Source organism: Gorilla gorilla, chromosome 11 (assembly GCF_029281585.2).
Source record: "Gorilla gorilla gorilla isolate KB3781 chromosome 11, NHGRI_mGorGor1-v2.1_pri, whole genome shotgun sequence".
NCBI lineage: Eukaryota > Metazoa > Chordata > Mammalia > Primates > Hominidae > Gorilla > Gorilla gorilla.
In genome coordinates, this window is record NC_073235.2 from 1,797,065 (window position 1) to 1,823,617 (window position 26,553).

The following is a 26,553-nucleotide window of genomic DNA, read 5'->3' on the forward strand; positions in this document are numbered from 1 at the left end:
ACACCGCCATCTGTATTAAGATGGAGATATCTACACCACTATCTGTATGAACTTGGAAAAATCTACACCACTATCTGTATAAACATGGAAATATCTACACCGCTTTCTGTATAAACCTGGAAATATCTACACCGCTACCTGTATAAACATGGAAATATCAGCACCGCTATCTGTATGAAGATGGAAATATCTTCACAGCCATCTGTATGAACATGGATATATCTACACAGCCATCTGGATGAACATGGAAATATCTGCACCGCTATCTGTATGAACATGGAAATATCTACACCGCTATCTGTTTGAACATGGAAATATCTACACAGCTATCTGTATGAAAATGGAAATACCTTCACCGCCATCTGTATGAACATGGATATATCTACACAGCCATCTGGATGAACATGGAAATGTCTACACCGCTATCTGTATGAACATGGAAATATCTACACCGCTATCTGTGTAAACATGCATACATCTTCACCGCTGTCAGTATAAACATGGAAATATCTGCACAGCTATCTGTATGAACATGGAAATATCTGCACCGCCATCTGTATGAACATATAAATACCTATGCCGCCATCTGTATTAAGATTGAGATATCTACACCGCTATCTGTATAAACATGGAAATATCTACTCCGCTATCTGTATAAACATAGAAATATCTACACCGCTATCTGTATAAACCTGGAAATATCTACACCGCTACCTGTATAAACATGGAAATATCAGCACCGCAATCTGTATGAACATGGAAATGTCTACACCGCCCTCTGTATTAACATGGGAATATCTGCACCGCCATCTGTATGAACATATAAATATCTACACCGCCATCTGTATTAAGATGGAGATATCTACACCGCTATCTGTATAAACATGGAAATATCTACACCGCTACCTGTATAAACATGGAAATATCAGCACCGCTATCTCTATGAACATGGAAATATCTACACCGCTATCTGTATGAACATGGAAATATCTACACCTCTATCTGTATGAACATGGAAATATCTACACCGCTATCTGTATGAACATGGAAATATCTAAACCGCTATCTGTTTGAACATGGAAATATCTACACTGCTATCTGCATGAAAATGGAAATATCTACACAGCTATCTGCATATACATGGAAATATCTACACAGCTATCTGTATGAACATGGAAATATCTGCACCGCCATCTGTATGAACATATAAACATCTACACCGCCATCTGTATTAAGAAGGAGATATCTACACCGCTATCTCTATAAACATGGAAATATCTACACCGCCATCTGTATGAACATGGAAATATCTGCCCCGCCATCTGTATGAACATATAAACATCTACACCGCCGTCTGTATTAAGGAGATATCTACCCCGCTATCTGTATAAACAAGGAAATATCTACACTGCTGTCTGTATAAACAGGGAAATATCTACACCGCTATCTGTATGAACATGGAAATATCTACACCGCTAACTGTGTAAACATGCATACATCTTCACCGCTATCTGAATAAACATGAAAATATCTACACCGCTATCTGTATGAACATGGAAATATCTACACCGCTATCTGTTTTAACATGGAAATATCTGCACCGCCATCTGTATGAACATATAAATATCTACACCGCCATCTGTATTAGGAAGGAGATATCTACACCACTATCTGTATAAACATGGAAATATCTACACCGCTACCTGTATAAACATGGAAATATCAGCACCGCTATCTGTATGAACATGGAAATATCTACACCGCTATCTCTATGAACATGGAAATATCCACACCGCTATCTGTATGAACATGGAAATAGCTACACCGCTATCTGTATGAACATGGAAATATCTACACCACTATCTGTATGAACATGGAAATATCTACACCGCTATCTGTATGAACATGGATATATCTACACAGCCATCTGGATGAACATGGAAATATCTACACCGCTATCTGTATGGACATGGAAATATCTACACCGCTATCTGTATGAACATGGATATATCTACACAGCCATCCGGAAGAACATGGAAATATCTACACTGCTATCTGTGTAGACATGCATACATCTTCACCGCAATCTGTATAAACATGGGAATATCTACACCGCTATCTGTATGAACATGGAAATATCTACACCGCTATCTGTATCAACATGGAAATATCTACACCGCTATCTGTTTGAACATGGAAATATATACACCGCTATCTGTATGAACATGGAAATATCTACCCCGCCATCTGTATTAACATGGGAATATCTGCACCGCCATCTGTATGAACATATAAATAACTACACCGCCATCTGTATTAAGATGGAGATATCTACACCGCTATCTGTATAAACATGGAAATATCTACACCGCTACCTGTATAAACATGGAAATATCAGCACCGCTATCTGTATGAACATGGAAATACCTACACCGCTATCTGTATGAACATGGAAATATCTACACCTCTATCTGTATGAACATGGAAATATCTACACCGCTATCTGTATGAACATGGAAATATCTACACCGCTATCTGTTTGAACCTGGAAATATCTACACCGCTATCTGCATGAAAATGGAAATATCTACACAGCTATCTGCATATACATGGAAATATCTACACAGCTATCTGTATGAATATGGAAATATCTGCACCGCCATCTGTATGAACATATAAACATCTACACCACCATCTGTATTAAGAAGGAGATATCTACACCGCTACCTCTATAAACATGTAAATATCTACACAGCCATCTGGATGAATATGGAAATATCTGCCCAGACATCTGTATGAACATATAAACATCTACACCGCCGTCTGTATTAAGAAGGAGATATCTACACCGCTATCTGTATAAACAAGGAAATATCTACACTGCTGTCTGTATAAACATGGAAATATCTACACCGCTATCTGTATGAACATGGAAATATCTACACCGCTACCTGTATAAACATGGAAATATCAGCACCGCTATCGGTATGAACATGGAAATATCTACACCGCTATGTGTAGGAACATGGAAATATCTACACCGCCATCTGTATGAACATGGAAATATCTTCACCGACATCTGTATGAACATTGATATATCTACACAGCCATCTGTATGAACATGGAAATACCTAACCCGCTATCTGTATGAACATGGAAATATCTACACCGCTATCTTTATGAACATGGAAATATCTTCAACGCCATCTGTATGAAAATGGATATGTCTACACAGCCATCTGGATGAACATGGAAATATCTACACCGCTATCTGTAAAACATGGAAATATCTACACCGCAATCTGCATGAAAATGGAAATATCTACACACATATCTGCATATACATGGAAATATCTACACAGCTATCTCTTTACACATGGAAATATCTACACCGCTAAATCTATAAACATGGAAATATCTACACCGCCATCTGTATGAACATGGAAATATCTGCAAAGCCATCTGTATGAACATATAAATATCTACACCGCCATCTCTATTAAGAAGGAGATATCTACACCGCTATCTGTATAAACATGGAAATATCTACACCGCTATATGTATGAACATGGAAATATCTACACCGCTACCTGTATAAACATGGAAATATCAGCACCGCAATCTGTATGAACATGGAAATATCTACACCACTATCAGTATGAACATGGAAATAGCTACACTGCCATCTGGATGAACATGGAAATACCTACACCGCTATCTGTATGAACATGGATATATCTACACAGCCATCTGGATGAACATGGAAATATCTACACAGCTATCTGTATGAACATGGAAATACATACACCGCTATCTGTATGAACATGGAAATATCTACACCGATATCTGTATGAACATGGTAATAGCTACACCGCTATCTGTATGAACATGGAAATAGCTACACCGCTATCTGTATGAACATGGAAATATCTACACCGCTATCTGTATGAACATGGATATATCTACACAGCCATCTGGATGAATACGGAAATATCTACACCGGTATCTGTATGAACATGGAAATATGTACACCGCTATCTGTGTAAACATGCAAACATCTTCACCGCAATCTGTATAAGCATGAAAATATCTACACCGCTATCTGTATGAACATGGAAATATCTACACCGCTATCTGTTTCAACATGGAAAGATCTACACAGCTATCTCTATGAACATGGAAATGTCTACACCGCTCTCTGTATGAACATGGAAATATCTACACCGCTATCTCTATGAACATGGAAATATCTACACCGCTATCTGTATGAACATGGAAATATCTACACCGCTATCTATTTGAACATGGAAATATCTACACCGCAATCTGCATGAAAATGGAAATATCTACACAGATATCTGCATATACATGGAAATATCTACAGAGCTATCTCTTTACACATGGAAATATCTACACTGCTAAATCTATAAACATGGAAATATGTACACCGCCATCTGTATGAACATGGAAATATCTGCACCGCCATCTGTATGAACATATATCTTCACAGCCATCTGTATTAAGAAGGAGATATCTACACCGCTATCTGTATAAACACGGAAATATCTACACCGCTATCTGTATGAACATGGAAATATCTACACCGCTATCTGTATAAACATGGAAATATGTACACCGCTACCTGTATAAACATGGATATATCTACACAGCCATCTGGATGAACATGGAAATATCTACACCGCTATCTGTATCAACATGGAAATATCTACACCGCTATCTGTATGAACATGGAAATATCTACACCGCTATCTGTATGAACATGGAAATATCTACACCGCTATCTGTATGAACATGGAAATATCTTCACCGCCATCTGTATGAACATGGATATATCTTCACAGCCATCTGGATGAACATGGAAATATCTACACCGCTATCTGTATGAACGTGGAAATATCTACACCGCTATCTGTGTAAACATGCATACATCTTCACCGCTATCTGCATGAAAATGGAAATATCTACACAGCTATCTGCATATACATGGAAATATCTACAAAGCTATCTCTTTACACATGGAAATAACTACACTGCTATCTCTATAATCATGGAAATATCTACACCGCCATCTGTATGAACATGGAAATATCTGCACCGCCATCTGTATGAACATATAAATTTCTACACCGCCATCTCTATTAAGATGGAGATATCTTCACCGCTATCTGTATAAACTTGGAAATATCTACACCGCTATCTATATAAACATGGAAATATCTACACCGCCATCTGTATGAACATGGAATTATCTGCACCACCATCTGTATGAACATATAAATATCTACACCGCCATCTGTATTAAGATGGAGATATCTACACCACTATCTGTATGAACTTGGAAAAATCTACACCACTATCTGTATAAACATGGAAATATCTACACCGCTTTCTGTATAAACCTGGAAATATCTACACCGCTACCTGTATAAACATGGAAATATCAGCACCGCTATCTGTATGAAGATGGAAATATCTTCACAGCCATCTGTATGAACATGGATATATCTACACAGCCATCTGGATGAACATGGAAATATCTGCACCGCTATCTGTATGAACATGGAAATATCTACACCGCTATCTGTTTGAACATGGAAATATCTACACAGCTATCTGTATGAAAATGGAAATACCTTCACCGCCATCTGTATGAACATGGATATATCTACACAGCCATCTGGATGAACATGGAAATGTCTACACCGCTATCTGTATGAACATGGAAATATCTACACCGCTATCTGTGTAAACATGCATACATCTTCACCGCTGTCAGTATAAACATGGAAATATCTGCACAGCTATCTGTATGAACATGGAAATATCTGCACCGCCATCTGTATGAACATATAAATACCTATGCCGCCATCTGTATTAAGATTGAGATATCTACACCGCTATCTGTATAAACATGGAAATATCTACTCCGCTATCTGTATAAACATAGAAATATCTACACCGCTATCTGTATAAACCTGGAAATATCTACACCGCTACCTGTATAAACACGGAAATATCAGCACCGCAATCTGTATGAACATGGAAATGTCTACACCGCCCTCTGTATTAACATGGGAATATCTGCACCGCCATCTGTATGAACATATAAATATCTACACCGCCATCTGTATTAAGATGGAGATATCTACACCGCTATCTGTATAAACATGGAAATATCTACACCGCTACCTGTATAAACATGGAAATATCAGCACCGCTATCTGTATGAACATGGAAATATCTACACCGCTATCTGTATGAACATGGAAATATCTACACCTCTATCTGTATGAACATGGAAATATCTACACCGCTATCTGTATGAACATGGAAATATCTACACCGCTATCTGTTTGAACATGGAAATATCTACACTGCTATCTGCATGAAAATGGAAATATCTACACAGCTATCTGCATATACATGGAAATATCTACACAGCTATCTGTATGAACATGGAAATATCTGCACCGCCATCTGTATGAACATATAAACATCTACACCGCCATCTGTATTAAGAAGGAGATATCTACACCGCTATCTCTATAAACATGGAAATATCTACACCGCCATCTGTATGAACATGGAAATATCTGCCCCGCCATCTGTATGAACATATAAACATCTACACCGCCGTCTGTATTAAGGAGATATCTACCCCGCTATCTGTATAAACAAGGAAATATCTACACTGCTGTCTGTATAAACAGGGAAATATCTACACCGCTATCTGTATGAACATGGAAATATCTACACCGCTAACTGTGTAAACATGCATACATCTTCACCGCTATCTGAATAAACATGAAAATATCTACACCGCTATCTGTATGAACATGGAAATATCTACACCGCTATCTGTTTTAACATGGAAATATCTGCACCGCCATCTGTATGAACATATAAATATCTACACCGCCATCTGTATTAGGAAGGAGATATCTACACCACTATCTGTATAAACATGGAAATATCTACACCGCTACCTGTATAAACATGGAAATATCAGCACCGCTATCTGTATGAACATGGAAATATCTACACCGCTATCTCTATGAACATGGAAATATCCACACCGCTATCTGTATGAACATGGAAATAGCTACACCGCTATCTGTATGAACATGGAAATATCTACACCACTATCTGTATGAACATGGAAATATCTACACCGCTATCTGTATGAACATGGATATATCTACACAGCCATCTGGATGAACATGGAAATATCTACACCGCTATCTGTATGGACATGGAAATATCTACACCGCTATCTGTATGAACATGGATATATCTACACAGCCATCCGGAAGAACATGGAAATATCTACACTGCTATCTGTGTAGACATGCATACATCTTCACCGCAATCTGTATAAACATGGAAATATCTACACCGCTATCTGTATGAACATGGAAATATCTACACTGCTATCTGTATCAACATGGAAATATCTACACCGCTATCTGTTTGAACATGGAAATATATACACCGCTATCTGCATGAAAAAGGAAATATCTACACAGCTATCTGCATATACATGGAAATATCTACACAGCTATCTCTTTACACATGGAAATAACTCCACCGCTACCTGTATAAACATGGAAATATCAGCACCGCTATTGGTATGAACATGGAAATATCTACACCGCTATCTGTATAAACATGAAAATATCTACACCGCCATCTGTATGTACATGGAAATATCTTCACCGCCATCTGTATGAACATGGATATATCTACACAGCCATCAGTATGAACATGGAAATATCTAACCCGCTATCTGTATGAACATGGAAATATCTACACCGCTATCTTTATGAACATGGAAATATCTTCAACGCCATCTGTATGAAAATGGATATGTCTACACAGCCATCTGGATGAACATGGAAATATCTACACCGCTATCTGTATGAACATGGAAATATCTACACCGCTATCTGTATGAACATGGAAATATCTACACCGCTATCTGTATGAACATGGAAATATCTTCACCGCCATCTGTATGAACATGGATATATCTACACAGCCATCTGGATGAACATGGAAATATCTACACCGCTATCTGTATGAACATGGAAATATCTACACCGCTATCTGTGTAAACATGCATGCATCTTCCCCGCTATCTGCATGAAAATTTAAATATCTACACAGCTATCTGCATATACATGGAAATATCTACAAAGCTATCTCTTTACACATGGAAATAACCACACTGCTATCTCTATAATCATGGAAATATCTACACCGCCATCTGTATGAACATGGAAATATCTGCACCGCCATCTGTATGAACATATAAATTTCTACACCGCCATCTGTATTAAGATGGAGATATCTACACCGCTATCTGTATAAACTTGGAAATATCTACACCGCTATCTATATAAACATGGAAATATCTACACCGCCATCTGTATGAACATGGAAATATCTGCACCGCCATCTGTATGAACATATAAATATCTACACCGCTTTCTGTATAAACCTGGAAATATCTACACCGCTACCTGTATAAACATGGAAATATCAGCACCGCTATCTGTATGAACATGGAAATAGCTACACAGCCATCTGGATTAACATGGATATATCTACACAGCCATCTGGATGAACATGGAAATATCTTCACCGCCATCTGTATGAACATGGATATATCTACACAGCCATCTGGATGAACATGGAAATATCTACACAGCCATCTGGATGAACATGGAAATATCTACACCGCTATCTGTATGAACATGGAATTATCTACACCAATATCTGTGTAAACATGCATACATCTTCACCGCTGTCTGTATAAACATGGATATATCTACACAGCTATCTGTATGAACATGGAAATATCTGCACCGCCATCTGTTTGAACATGGAAATATCTGCACCGCCATCTGTATGAACATATAAACATCTACACCGCCATCTGTATTAAGAAGGAGATATCTACACCGCTATCTGTATAAACATGGAAATATCTACACTGCTATCTGTATAAACATGGAAATATCTACACCGCTATCTGTATGAACATGGAAATATCTACACCGCTACCTGTATAAACATGGAAATATCAGCACCGCTATCGGTATGAACATGGAAATACCTACACCGCTATGTGTAGGAACATGGAAATATCTACACCGCCATCTGTATGAACATGGAAATATCTTCACCGCCATCTGTATGAACATGGATATATCTACACAGCCATCTGTATGAACATGGAAATATCTACCCCGCTATCTGTATGAACATGGAAATATCTACACCGCTACCTGTATGAACATGGAAATATCTTCAACGCCATCTTTCTGAACATGGATATGTCTACACAGCCATCTGGATGAACATGGAAATATCTACACTTCTATCTGTATGAACATGGAAATATCTACACCGCTATCTGTGTAAATATGCATAAATCTTCACCGCTATCTCTATAAAAATGGAAATATCTACACCGCTATCTGTATGAACATGGAAATATCTTCACCGCTATCTGTTTGAACATGGAAATATCTACACCGCTATCTGCATGAAAATGGAAATATCTACACAGATATCTGCATATAAATGGAAATATCTACACAGCTATCTCTTTACACATGGAAATAACTACACCGCTATCTCTATAAACATGGAAATATCTACACCGCCATCTGTATGAACATGGAAATATCTGCACCGCCATCTGTATGAACATATACATATCTACACTGCCATCTGTATTAAGAAGGATATATCTACACCACTATCTGTAAAAACATGGAAATATCTACACCTCTATCTGTATGAACATGGAAATATCTACACCACTATCTGTAAAAACATGGAAATATGTACACCGCTACCTGTATAAACATGGAAGCATCAGCACCGCTATCTGTATGAACATGGCTATATCTACACGGCTATCTGTATGAACATGGAAATATCTACACCGCTATCTGTATGAACATGGAAATATCTTCACCGCCATCTGTATGAACATGGATATATCTACACAGTCATCAGGATGAACATGGAAATATCTATACCGCTATATGTATGAACATGGAAATATCTACACCGCTAACTGTGTAAACATGCATACATCTTCACCGCTATCTGAATAAACATGGAAATATCTACACCGGTATCTGTACGAACATGGAAATATCTACACCGCTATCTGTTTCAACATGGAAATATCTACACCGCTATCTGCATCAAAATTGAAATATCTACACAGCTATCTGCATATACATGGAAATATCTACAAAGCTATCTCTTTACACATGGAAATAACTACACAGCTATCTCTATAAACATGGAAATATCTATACCGCCATCTGTATGAAGATGGAAATATCTGCACCGCCATCTGTATGAACATATAAATATCTACACCGCCATCTGTATTAAGAAGGAGATATCTACACCGCTATCTGTATAAACATGGAAATATCTACACCGCTATCTGTATGAACATGGAAATAACTACACCGCTATCTGTTTGAACAAGGAAATATCTACACCGCTATCTGCATGAAAAGGGAAATATCTACACATCTATCTGCATACACATGGAAATATCTACAAAGCCATCTCTTTACACATGGAAATAACTACACCTCTATCTCTATAAACATGGAAATATCTACACCGCCATCTATATGAACATGGAAATATCTGCACCGCCATCTGTATGAACATATAAATATCTACACCGCCATCTGTATTAAATGGAGATATGAACACCGCTATCTGTATAAACTTGGAAATATCTACACCGCCATCTGTATAAACATGGAAATATCTACACTATCTGTATAAACATGGAAATATCTACACCGCTACCTGTATAAACATGGAAATAGCACCGCTATCTGTATGAACATGTAAATATCTACACCGCTATCTCTATGAACATGGAAATATCTACACCGCTATCTGTATGAACATGGAAATAGCTACACCGCTATCTGTATGAACATGGAAATATCTTCACCACTATCTGTATGTACATGGAAATATCTACACAGCCATCTGGATGAACATGGAAATATCTACACCGCTATCTGCATGAACATAGAAATATCTACACTGCTATCCTTGTAAACATGCTTACATCTTCACCGCTATCTGTATAAACATGGAAATATCTTCACCGCTATCTGTATGAACATGGAAATATCTACACCGCTATCTGTTTCAACATGGAAATATCTACACCGCTATCCACATGAAAATGGAAATATCTACACAGCTATCTGCATACACACGGAAATATCAACAATGCTATCTCTTTACACATGGAAATAACTACACCGCTATCTCTATAAACATGGAAATATCTACACCGCCATCTATATGAACATGGAAATATCTGCACCGCCATCTGTATGAACATATAAATATCTACACCACCATCTGTATTAAGATGGAGATATCTACACCACTATCTGTATAAACTTGGAAATATCTACACCGCTATCTGTATAAACATGGAAATATCTACACCAGTATCTGTATAAACATGGAAATATCTACACCGCTAACTGTATAAACATGGAAATATCAGCACCGCTATCTGTATGAACATGTAAATATCTACACCGATATCTCTATGAACATGGAAATATCTACACTGATATCTGTATGAACATGGAAATAGCTACACCGCTATCTGTATGAACATGGAAATATCTACACCACTATCTGTATGAACATGGAAATATCTACACCGCTATCTGTATGAACATGGATATATCTACACAGCCATCTGGATGAACATGGAAATATCTTCACCGCTATCTGTATGAACATGGAAATATCTACACCACTTTCTGTATGAACATGGAAATATCTACACCGCTATCTGTTTGAACAGGGAAATATATACACCGCTATCTGCATGAAAATGGAAATATCTACACAGATATCTGCATATACATGAAAATATCTACACAGCTATCTCTTTAAACATGGAAATATCTACACCGCTATCTGTATGAACATGGATATATCTACACAGCCATCTGGATGAACATGGAAATATCTACACTGCTATCATTGTAGACATGCATACATCTTCACCGCTATCTGTATAAACATGGAAATATCTACACCGCTATCAGTATGAACATGGAAATATCTACACCGCTATCTGTATAAACATGGAAATATCTACACCGCTACCTGTATAAACATGGAAATATCAGCACCGCTATTGGTATGAACACGGAAATATCTACACCGCTATCTGTATGAACATGGAAATATCTACACCGCTATCTTTATGAACATGGAAATATCTTCACTGCCATCTGTATGAACATGGATATATCTACACAGCCATCTAGATGAACATGGAAATATATACACCGCTATCTGTATGAAGATGGAAATATCTTCACAGCCATCTGGATGAACATGAAAATATCTACACCGCTATCTGTGTAAACATGCATACATCTTCACCGCTATCTGTATAAACATGGAAATATCTACACCGCTACCTGTATAAACATGGAAATATCAGCACCGCTATCTGTATGAACATGGAAATATCTACAGCGCTATCTCTATGAAAATGGAAATATCCACACCGCTATCTATATGAACATGGAAATAGCTACACCGCTATCTGTATGAACATTTAAATATCTACACCACGATCTGTATGAACATGGAAATATCTACACCGCTATCTGTTTGTACAGGGAAATATATACACCGCTATCTGCATGAAAATGGAAATATCTACACAGCTATCTGCATATACATGGGAATATCTACACAGCCATCTCTTTACACCTGGAAATAACTACACCGCTATCTGTATGAACATGGAAATATCTACACTGCCATCTGTATGAACATGGAAATATCTGCACCGCCATCTGTATGAACATATAAATATCTACACCGCCATCTGTATTAAGAAGGAGATATCTACACCGCTATCTGTATAAACATGGAAATATCTACACCGCTATCTGTATAAACATGGAAATATCTACACCGCTATCTGTAAAAACATGGAAATATCTACACCGCTACCTGTATAAACATGGAAATATCAGCACCGCTATCGGTATGAACACGGAAATATCTTCACCGCTATCTGTATGAACATGGAAATATCTACACCGCCATCTGTATGAACATGGAAATATCTTCACCGCCATCTGTATGAACATGGATATATCTACACAGCCATCTGCATGAACATGGAAATATCTACACTGCTATCCTTGTAAACATGCTTACATCTTCACCGCTATCTGTATAAACATGGAAATATCTACACCGCTATCTGTATGAACATGGAAATATCTACACCGCTATCTGTTTGAACATGGAAATATCTACACCGCTATCTGCATGAAAATGGAAGTATCTACACAGCTATCTGTATACACATGGAAATATCTACAAAGCTATCTCTTTACACATGGAAATAACTACACCGCTATCTCTATAAACATGGAAATATCTACACTGCTACCTGTATAAACATGGAAATATCTGCACCACCATCTGTATGAACATGTAAATATCTACACCGCTATCTCTTTGAACATGGAAATATCTACACCGCTATCTGTATGAACATGGAAATACCTACACCACTATCTGTATGAACATGGAAATATCTACACCGCTATCTGTATGAACATGAATATATCTACACAGCCATCTGGATGAACATGGAAATATCTACACCGCTATCTGTATGAACATGGAAATATCTACACCACTATCTTTATGAACATGGAAATATCTACACCGCTATCTGTTTGAACAGGGAAATATATACACCGCTATCTGAATGAAAATGGAAATATATACACAGCTATCTGCATATACATGGAAATATGTACACAGCTATCTCTTTACACATGGAAATAACTACACTGCTATCTGTATGAACATGGAAATATCTACACCGCTATCTGTATAAACATGGAAATTTCTACACCGCTACCTGTATAAACATGGAAATATCAGCACCGCTTTTGGTATGAACACGGAAATATCTACACCGCTATCTGTATGAACATGGAAATATCTACACTGCTATCTGTATGAACATGGAAATATCTTCACTGCCATCTGTATGAACATGGATATGTCTACACAGCCATCTGGATGAACATGGAAATATATACACCGCTATCTGTATGTACATGGATATATCTACACAGCCATCTGGATGAACATGGAAATATCTACACTGCTATCTGTGTAGACATGCATATATCTTCACCGCTATCTGTATAAACATGGAAATATCTACACGGCTATCTGTATGAACATGGAAATATCTACACCGCTATCTGTATCAACATGGAAATATCTACACCGCTATCTGTTTGAACATGGAAATATATACACCGGTATCTGCATGAAAATGGAAATATCTACACAGATATCTGCATATACTTGGAAATATCTACACAGCTATCTCTTTACACATGGAAATAACTACACCGCTATCTGTATGAACATGGAAATATCTACACCGCCATCTGTATTAACATGGGAATATTTGCACCACCATCTGTATTAAGATGGAGATATCTACACCGCTATCTGTATAAACATGGAAATATGTACACCGCTACCTGTATAAACATGGAAATATCAGCACCGCTATCTGTATGAACATGGAAATAACTACACCGCTATGTGTAGGAACATGGATATATCTACACCGCAATCTGTATGAACATGGAAATATCTTCACCGCCATCTGTATGAACATGGATATATCTGCACAGCCATCTGTATGAACATGGAAATATCTACACCGCTATCTGTATGAACATGGAAATATCTACACCGCTATCTTTATGAATATGGAAATATCTTCAACGCCATCTGTATGAAAATGGATATGTCTACACAGCCATCTGGATGAACATGGAAACATCTACATGGCTATCTGTATGAACATGGAAATACCTTCACCGCCTTCTGTATGAACATGGATATACCTACACAGCCATTTGGATGAACATGGAAATATCTACACCGCTATCTGTATGAACATGGAAATATCTACACCACTATCTGTATGAACATGGAAAATTCTACACCGCTATCTGTTTGAACATGGAAAAAGCTTCACCGCTATCTGTGTGAACATGGAAATATCTACACCACTATCTGTATGAACATGGAAATTTCTACACCGCTATCTGTTTGAACATGGAAATATCTACACCGCTGTCAGCATGAAAATGGAAATATCTACACAGCTATCTGCATATACATGGAAATATCTAGAAAGCTATCTCTTTACACATGGAAATACCTACACCGCCACCTGTATGAACATGGAAATATCTGCACCACCATCTGTATGAACATATAAACATCTACACCGCCGTCTGTATTAAGAAGGAGATATCTACACCGCTATCTGTATAAACAAGGAAATATCTACACTGCTGTCTGTATAAACATGGAAATATCTACACCGCTATCTGTATGAACATGGAAATATCTACACCGCTACCTGTATAAACATGGAAATATCAGCACCGCTATCTGTATGAACATGGAAATATCTACACCGCTATCTGTGTAAACATGCATATATCTTCACCGCTATCTGTATAAACATGGAAATATCTACACCGCTATCTGTATGAACATGGAAATATCTACACCGCTATCTATTTAAACATGGAAATATCTACACCGCAATCTGCATGAAAATGGAAATATCTACACAGATATCTGCATATACATGGAAATATCAACACAGCTATCTCTTTACACATGGAAATATCTACACCGCTAAATCTTTAAACATGGAAATATCTACACCGCCATCTGTATGAACATGGAAATATCTGCACCGCCATCTGTATGAACATATAAATATCTACACCGCCATCTGTATGAAGAAGGAGATATCTACACCGCTATCTGTATAAACATGGAAATATCTACACCGCTATCTGTATGAACATGGAAATATCTACACCGCTATCTGTATAAACATGGAAATATGTACACCGCTACCTGTATAAACATGGATATATCTACACAGCCATCTGGATGAACACGGAAATATCTACACCGCTATCTGTATCAACATGGAAATATCTACACCGCTATCTGTATGAACATGGAAATATCTACACCGCTATCTGTATGAACATGGAAATATCTACACCGCTATCTGTATGAACATGGAAATATCTTCACCGCCATCTGTATGAACATGGATATATCTAAACAGCCATCTGGATGAACATGGAAATATCTACACCTCTATCTGTATAAACATGGAAATATCTACACCGCTATCTGTATAAACATGGAAATATCTACACTTCTACCTGTATAAACATGGAATTATAAGCACCGCTATCTGTATGAACATGGAAATATCTACACAGCCATCTGGATGAACATGGAAACATCTACACGGCTATCTGTATGAACATGGAAATATCTACACCGCTATCTGTATGAACATGGATATATCTACCCAGCCATCTGGATGAACATGGAAATATCTACACTGCTATCTGTGTAGACATGCATACACCTTCACCGCTATCTGTATAAACATGGAAATATCTACACCGCTACCTGTATAAACATGGAAATATCAGCACCGCTATCTGTATGAACATGGAAATATCTACACCGCTATCTCTATGAACATGGAAATATCCACACCGCTATCTATATGAACATGGAAATAGCTACACCGCTATCTGTATGAACATTTAAATATCTACACCACGATCTGTATGAACATGGAAATATCTACACCGCTATCTGTTTGTACAGGGAAATATATACACCGCTATCTGCATGAAAATGGAAATATCTACACAGCTATCTGCATATACATGGGAATATCTACACAGCTATCTCTTTACACCTGGAAATAACTACACCGCTATCTGTATGAACATGGAAATATCTACACTGCCATCTGTATGAACATGGAAATATCTGCACCGCCATCTGTATGAACATATAAATATCTACACCGCCATCTGTATTAAGAAGGAGATATCTACACCGCTATCTGTATAAACATGGAAATATCTACACCGCTATCTATATAAACATGGAAATATCTACACCGCTATCTGTAAAAACATGGAAATATCTACACCGCTACCTGTATAAACATGGAAATATCAGCACCGCTATCGGTATGAACACGGAAATATCTTCACCGCTATCTGTATGAACATGGAAATATCTACACCGCCATCGGTATGAACATGGAAATATCTTCACCGCCATCTGTATGAACATGGATATATCTACACAGCCATCTGCATGAACATGGAAATATCTACACTGCTATCCTTGTAAACATGCTTACATCTTCACCGCTATCTGTATAAACATGGAAATATCTACACCGCTATCTGTATGAACATGGAAATATCTACACCGCTATCTGTTTGAACATGGAAATATCTACACCGCTATCTGCATGAAAATGGAAGTATCTACACAGCTATCTGTATACACATGGAAATATCTACAAAGCTATCTCTTTACACATGGAAATAACTACACCGCTATCTCTATAAACATGGAAATATCTACACTGCTACCTGTATAAACATGGAAATATCTGCACCACCATCTGTATGAACATGTAAATATCTACACCGCTATCTCTATGAACATGGAAATATCTACACCGCTATCTGTATGAACATGGAAATACCTACACCACTATCTGTATGAACATGGAAATATCTACACCGCTATCTGTATGAACATGAATATATCTACACAGCCATCTGGATGAACATGGAAATATCTACACCGCTATCTGTATGAACATGGAAATATCTACACCACTATCTTTATGAACATGGAAATATCTACACCGCTATCTGTTTGAACAGGGAAATATATACACCGCTATCTGAACGAAAATGGAAATATATACACAGCTATCTGCATATACATGGAAATATCTACACAGCTATCTCTTTACACATGGAAATAACTACACCGCTATCTCTATAAACATGGAAATATCTACACTGCTACCTGTATAAACATGGAAATATCTGCACCACCATCTGTATGAACATGTAAATATCTACACCGCTATCTCTATGAACATGGAAATATCTACACCGCTATCTGTATGAACATGGATATATCTACCCAGCCATCTGGATGAACATGGAAATATCTACACTGCTATCTGTGTAGACATGCATACATCTTCACCGCTATCTGTATAAACATGGAAATATCTACACCGCTATCTGTATGAACATGGAAATATCTACACCGCTATCTGTATGAACATGGAAATATCTACACCGCTATCTATTTAAACATGGAAATATCTACACCGCAATCTGCATGAAAATGGAAATATCTACACAGATATCTGCATATACATGGAAATATCTACACAGCTATCTCTTTACACATGGAAATATCTACACCGCTAAATCTTTAAACATGGAAATATCTACACCGCCATCTGTATGAACATGGAAATATCTGCACCGCCATCTGTATGAACATATAAATATCTACACTGCCATCTGTATGAAGAAGGAGATATCTACACCGCTATCTGTATAAACATGGAAATATCTACACCGCTATCTGTATGAACATGGAAATATCTACACCGCTATCTGTATAAACATGGAAATATGTACACTGCTACCTGTATAAACATGGATATATCTACACAGCCATCTGGATGAACACGGAAATATCTACACCGCTATCTGTATCAACATGGAAATATCTACTCCGCTATCTGTATGAACATGGAAATATCTACACAGCTATCTGTATGAACATGGAAATATCTTCACCGCTATCTGTATGAACATGGAAGTATCTTCACCGCCATCTGTATGAACATGGATATATCTACACAGCCATCTGGATGAACATGGAAATATCTACACCTCTATCTGTATAAACATGGAAATATCTACACCGCTATCTGTATAAACATGGAAATATCTACACTTCTACCTGTATAAACATGGAAATATAAGCACCGCTATCTGTATGAACATGGAAATATCTACACAGCCATCTGGATGAACATGGAAACATCTACACGGCTATCTGTATGAACATGGAAATATCTACACCGCTATCTGTATGAACATGGATATATCTACCCAGCCATCTGGATGAACATGGAAATATCTACACTGCTATCTGTGTAGACATGCATACATCTTCACCGCTATCTGTATAAACATGGAAATATCTACACCGCTATCTGTATGAACATGGAAATATCTACACCACTATCTGTATCAACATGGAAATATCTACACCGCTATCTGTTTGAACATGGAAATATGTACACCGCTATCTTCATGAAAATGGAAATATCTACACAGATATCTGCATATACATGGAAATATCTACACAGCTATCCCTTTACACATGGAAATAACTACACCGCTATCTGTATGAACATGGAAATATCTACACCGCCATCTGTATTAACATGGGAATATCTGCACCGCAATCTGTATGAACATATAAATATCCTCACCACCATCTGTATTAAGATGGAGATATCTAAACCGCTATCTGTATAAACTTGGAAATATCTACACCGCTACCTGTATAAACATGGAAATATCAGCACCGCTATCTGTATGAACATGGAAATATCTACACCGCTCTCTGTATGAACATGGAAATATCTACACCTCTATCTGTATGAACATGGAAATATCTACACCGCTATCTGTATGAACATGGAAATATCTACACCGCTATCTGTTTGAACATGGAAATATCTACACCGCTATCTGCATGAAAATGGAAATATCTACACAGCTATCTGCATATACATGGAAATATCTACACAGCTATCTGTATGAACATGGAAATATCTGCACCGACATCTGTATGAAAATATAAACATCTACACCACCATCTGTATTAAGAAGGAGATATCTACACCGCTATCTCTTTAAACATGGAAATATCTACACCGCCATCTGTATGAACATGGAAATATCTGCCCCGCCATCTGTATGAACATATAAACATCTACACCGCCATCTGTATTAAGAAGGAGATATCTACACCGCTATCTGTATAAACAAGGAAATATCTACACTGCTGTCTGTATAAACATGGAAATATCTACACCGCTATCTGTATGAACATGGAAATATCTACACCGCTACCTGTATAAACATGGAAATATCAGCACCGCTATCTGTATGAACATGGAAATATCTACACCGCTATCTGTGTAAACATGCATATATCTTCACCGCTATCTGTATAAACATGGAAATATCTACACCGCTATCTGTATGAACATGGAAATATCTACACCGCTATCTATTTAAACATGGAAATATCTACACCGCAATCTGCATGAAAATGGAAATATCTACACAGATATCTGCATATACATGGAAATATCTACACAGCTATCTCTTTACACATGGAAATATCTACACCGCTATCTCTTTAAACATGGAAATATCTACACCGCCATCTGTATGAACATATAAATATCTACACCGCCATCTGTATTAAGAAGGAGATATCTACACCGCTATCTGTATAAACATGGAAATATCTTCACCGCAATCTGTATGAACATGGAAATATCTACACCACTACCTGTTTAAACATGGAAATAGCAGCACCGCTATATGTATAAACAAGGAAATATCTACACTTCTACCTGTATAAACATGGAAATATAAGCACCGCTATCTGTATGAACATGGAAATATCTACACAGCCATCTGGATGAACATGGAAATATCTACACGGCTATCTGTATGAACCTGGAAATATCTACACCGCTATCTGTATGAACATGGATATATCTACACAGCCATGTGGATGAACATGGAAATATCTACACTGCTATCTGTGTAGACATGCATACATCTTCACCGCTATCTGTATAAACATGGAAATATCTACACCGCTATCTGTATGAACATGGAAATATCTACACCACTATCTGTATCAACATGGAAATATCTACACCGCTATCTGTTTGAACATGGAAATATATACACCGCTATCTTCATCAAAATGGAAATATCTACACAGCTATCTGCATATACATGGAAATATCTACACAGCTATCTCTTTACACATGGAAATAACTACACCGCTATCTGTATAAACATGGAAATATCTACACTTCTACCTGTATAAACATGGAAATATAAGCACCGCTATCTGTATGAACATGGAAATATCTACACTGCCATCTGGATGAACATGGAAACATCTACACGGCTATCTGTATGAACATGGAAATATCTACACCGCTATCTGTATGAACATGGATATATCTACCCAGCCATCTGGATGAACATGGAAATATCTACACTGCTATCTGTGTAGACATGCATACATCTTCACCGCTATCTGTATAAACATGGAAATATCTACACCGCTATCTGTATGAACATGGAAATATCTACACCACTATCTGTATCAACATGGAAATATCTACACCGCTATCTGTTTGAACGTGGAAATATGTACACCGCTATCTTCATGAAAATGGAAATATCTACACAGATATCTGCATATACATGGAAATATCTACACAGCTATCTCTTTACACATGGAAATAACTACACCGCTATCTGTATGCACATGGAAATATCTACACCGCCATCTGTATTAACATGGGAATATCTGCACCGCAATCTGTATGAACATATAAATATCTACACCGCCATCTGTATTAAGATGGAGATATCTACACCGCTATCTGTATAAACTTGGAAATATCTACACCGCTACCTGTATAAACATGGAAATATCAGCACCGCTATCTGTATGAACATGGAAATATCTACACCGCTCTCTGTATGAACATGGAAATATCTACACCTCTATCTGTATGAACATGGAAATATCTACACTGCTATCTGTACGAACATGGAAATATCTACACCGCTATCTGTTTGAACATGGAAATATCTACACCGCTATCTGCATGAAAATGGAAATATCTACACAGCTATCTGCATATACATGGAAATATCTACACAGCTATCTGTATGAACATGGAAATATCTGCACCGACATCTGTATGAAAATATAAACATCTACACCGCCATCTGTATTAAGAAGGAGATATCTACACCGCTATCTCTTTAAACATGGAAATATCTACACCGCCATCTGTATGAACATGGAAATATCTGCCCCGCCATCTGTATGAACATATAAACATCTACACCGCCATCTGTATTAAGAAGGAGATATCTACACCGCTATCTGTATAAACAAGGAAATATCTACACTGCTGTCTGTATAAACATGGAAATATCTACACCGCTATCTGTATGAACATGGAAATATCTACACCGCTACCTGTATAAACATGGAAATAGCAGCACCGCTATCTGTATGAACATGGAAATATCTACACCGCTATCTGTGTAAACATGCATATATCTTCACCGCTATCTGTATAAACATGGAAATATCTACACCGCTATGTGTATGAACATGGAAATATCTACACCGCTATCTATTTAAACATGGAAATATCTACACCGCAATCTGCATGAAAATGGAAATATCTACACAGATATCTGCATATACATGGAAATATCTACACAGCTATCTCTTTACACATGGAAATATCTACACCGCTAAATCTATAAACATGGAAATATCTACACCGCCATCTGTATGAACATGGAAATATCTGCACCGCCATCTGTATGAACATATAAATATCTACACCGCCATCTGTATTAAGAAGGAGATATCTACACCGCTATCTGTATAAACATGGAAATATCTACACCGCAATCTGTATGAACATGGAAATATCCACACCACTACCTGTATAAACATGGAAATATCAGCACCGCTATCTGTATAAACATGGAAATATCTACACTTCTACCTGTATAAACATGGAAATATAAGCACCGCTATCTGTATGAACATGGAAATATCTACACAGCCATCTGGATGAACATGGAAATATCTACACGGCTATCTGAATGAACATGGAAATATCTACACCGCTATCTGTATGAACATGGATATATCTACACAGCCATGTGGATGAACATGGAAATATCTACACTGCTATCTGTGTAGACATGCATACATCTTCACCGCTATCTGTATAAACATGGAAATATCTACACCGCTATCTGTATGAACATGGAAATATCTACACCACTATCTGTATCAACATGGAAATATCTACACCGCTATCTGTTTGAACATGGAAATATATACACCGCTATCTTCATCAAAATGGAAATATCTACACAGCTATCTGCATATACATGGAAATATCTACACAGCTATCTCTTTACACATGGAAATAACTACACCGCTATCTGTATGAACATGGAAATATCTACACCGCCCTCTGTATTAACATGGGAATATCTGCACCGCCATCTGTATGAACATATAAATATCTACACCGCCATCTGTATTAAGATGGAGATATCTACACCGCTATCTGTATAAACATGGAAATATCTACACCGCTACCTGTATAAACATGGAAATATCAGCACCGCTATCTGTATGAACATGGAAATATCTACACCGCTATCTGTATGAACATGGAAATATCTACACCTCTATCTGTATGAACATGGAAATATCTACACCGCTATCTGTATGAACATGGAACTATCTACACCGCTATCTGTTTCAACATGGAAATATCTACACCGCTATCTGCATGAAAATGGAAATATCTACACAGCTATCTGCATATACATGGAAATATCTACACAGCTATCTGTATGAACATGGAAATATCTGCACCGCCATCTGTGTGAACATATAAACATCTACACCGCCATCTGTATTAAGAAGGAGATATCTACACCGCTATCTCTATAAACATGGAAATATCTACACCGCCATCTGTATGAACATGGAAATATCTGCCCCGCCATCTGTATGAACATATAAACATCTACACCGCCGTCTGTATTAAGGAGATATCTACCCCGCTATCTGTATAAACAAGGAAATATCTACACTGCTGTCTGTATAAACATGGAAATATCTACACCGCTATCTGTATGAACATGGAAATATCTACACCACTACCTGTATAAACATGGAAATATCAGCACCGCTATCGGTATGAACATGGAAATATCTCCACCGCTATATGTAGGAACATGGAAATATCTACACCGCCATCTGTATGAACATGGAAATATCTTCACCGCCATCTGTATGAACATGGATATATCTACACAGCTATCTGTATGAACATGGAAATATCTAACCCGCTATCTGTATGAACATGGAAATATCTACACCGCTATCTTTATGAACATGGAAATATCTTCAACGCCATCTGTATGAAAATGGATATGTCTACACAGCCATCTGGATGAACATGGAAATATCTACACCGCTACCTGTATGAACATGGAAATATCTACACCGCTATCTGTGTAAACATGCATACATCTTCACCGCTATCTGTATAAACATGGAAATATCTACACCGCTATCTGTATGAACATGGAAATACCTACACCGCTATCTATTAGAAAATGGAAATATATACACCGCAATCTGCATGAAAATGGAAATATCTACACAGCTATCTGCATATACATGGAAATATCTACACAGCTATCTTTTAAACATGGAAATAACTGCACCGCTATCTGTATGAACATGGAAATATCTACCCCGCCATCTGTATTAACATGGGAATATCTGCACCGCCATCTGTATGAACATATAAATATCTACACCGCCATCTGTATTAAGATGGAGATATCTACACCGCTGTCTGTATAAACATGGAAGTATCTACACTGCTACCTGTATAAACATGGAAATATCAGCACCGCTATCTGTATGAACATGGAAATATCTACACCGCTATCTGTATGAACATGGAAATATCTACACCTCTATCTGTATGAACATGGAAATATCTACACCGCTATCTGTATGAACATGGAAATATCTACACTGCTATCTGTTTGAACATGGAAATATCTACACCGGTATCTGCATGAAAATGGAAATATCTACACTGCTATCTGCATATACATGGAAATATCTACACAGCTATCTGTATGAACATGGAAATATCTGCACCGCCATCTGTATGAACATATAAACATCTACACCGCCATCTGTATTAAGAAGGAGATATCTACACCGCTATCTCTATAAACATGGAAATATCTACACCGCCATCTGTATGAACATGGAAATATCTGCCCCGCCATCTGTATGAACATATAAACATCTACACCGCAGTCTGTATTAAGAGGGAGATATCTACACCGCTATCTGTATAAACAAGGAAATATCTACAATGCTGTCTGTATAAACATGAAAATATCTACACCGCTATCTGTATGAACATGGAAATATCTACACCGCTACCTGTATAAACATGGAAATATCAGCACCGCTATCGGTATGCACATGGAAATATCTACACCGCTATGTGTAGGAACATGGAAATATCTACACCGCCATCTGTATGAACATGGAAATATCTTCACCGCCATCTGTATGAACATGGATATATCTACACAGAAATCTGTATGAACATGGAAATATCTAACCCGCTATCTGTATGAACATGGATATATCTACACCGCTATCTTTATGAACATGGAAATATCTTCAACGCCATCTGTATGAAAAGGGATATGTCTCCACAGCCATCTGGATGAACATGGAAATATCTACAACGCTATCTGTATGAACATGGAAATATCTACACCGCTATCTGTGTAAACATGCATACATCTTCACCGCTATCTGTATAAACATGGAAATATCTACACCGCTATCTGTATGAACATGGAAATATCTACACCGCTATCTGTATGAACATGGAAATATCTACACCTCTATCTGTATGAACATGGAAATATCTACACCGCTATCTGTATGAACATGGAAATATCTACACCGCTATCTGTTTGAACATGGAAATATCTACAACGCTATATGCATGAAAATGGAAATATCTACACAGCTATCTGCATATACATGGAAATATCTACACAGCTATCTGTATGAACATGGAAATATCTGCACCGCCATCTGTATGAACATATAAACATCTACACCGCCATCTGTATTAAGAAGGAGATATCTACACCGCTATCTCTATAAACATGGAAATATCTACACCGCCATCTGTATGAACATGGAAATATCTGCCCCGCCATCTGTATGAACATATAAACATCTACACCGCCGTCTGAATTAAGGAGATATCTACCCCGCTATCTGTATAAAAAAGGAAATATCTACACTGCTGTCTGTAAACATGGAAATATCTACACCGCTATCTGTATGAACATGGAAATATCTACACCACTACCTGTATAAACATGGAAATATCAGCACCGCTATCGGTATGAACATGGAAATATCTACACCGCTATGTGTAGGAACATGGAAATATCTACACCGCCATCTGTATGAACATGGAAATATCTTCACCGCCATCTGTATGAACATGGATATATCTACACAGCCATCTGTATGAAC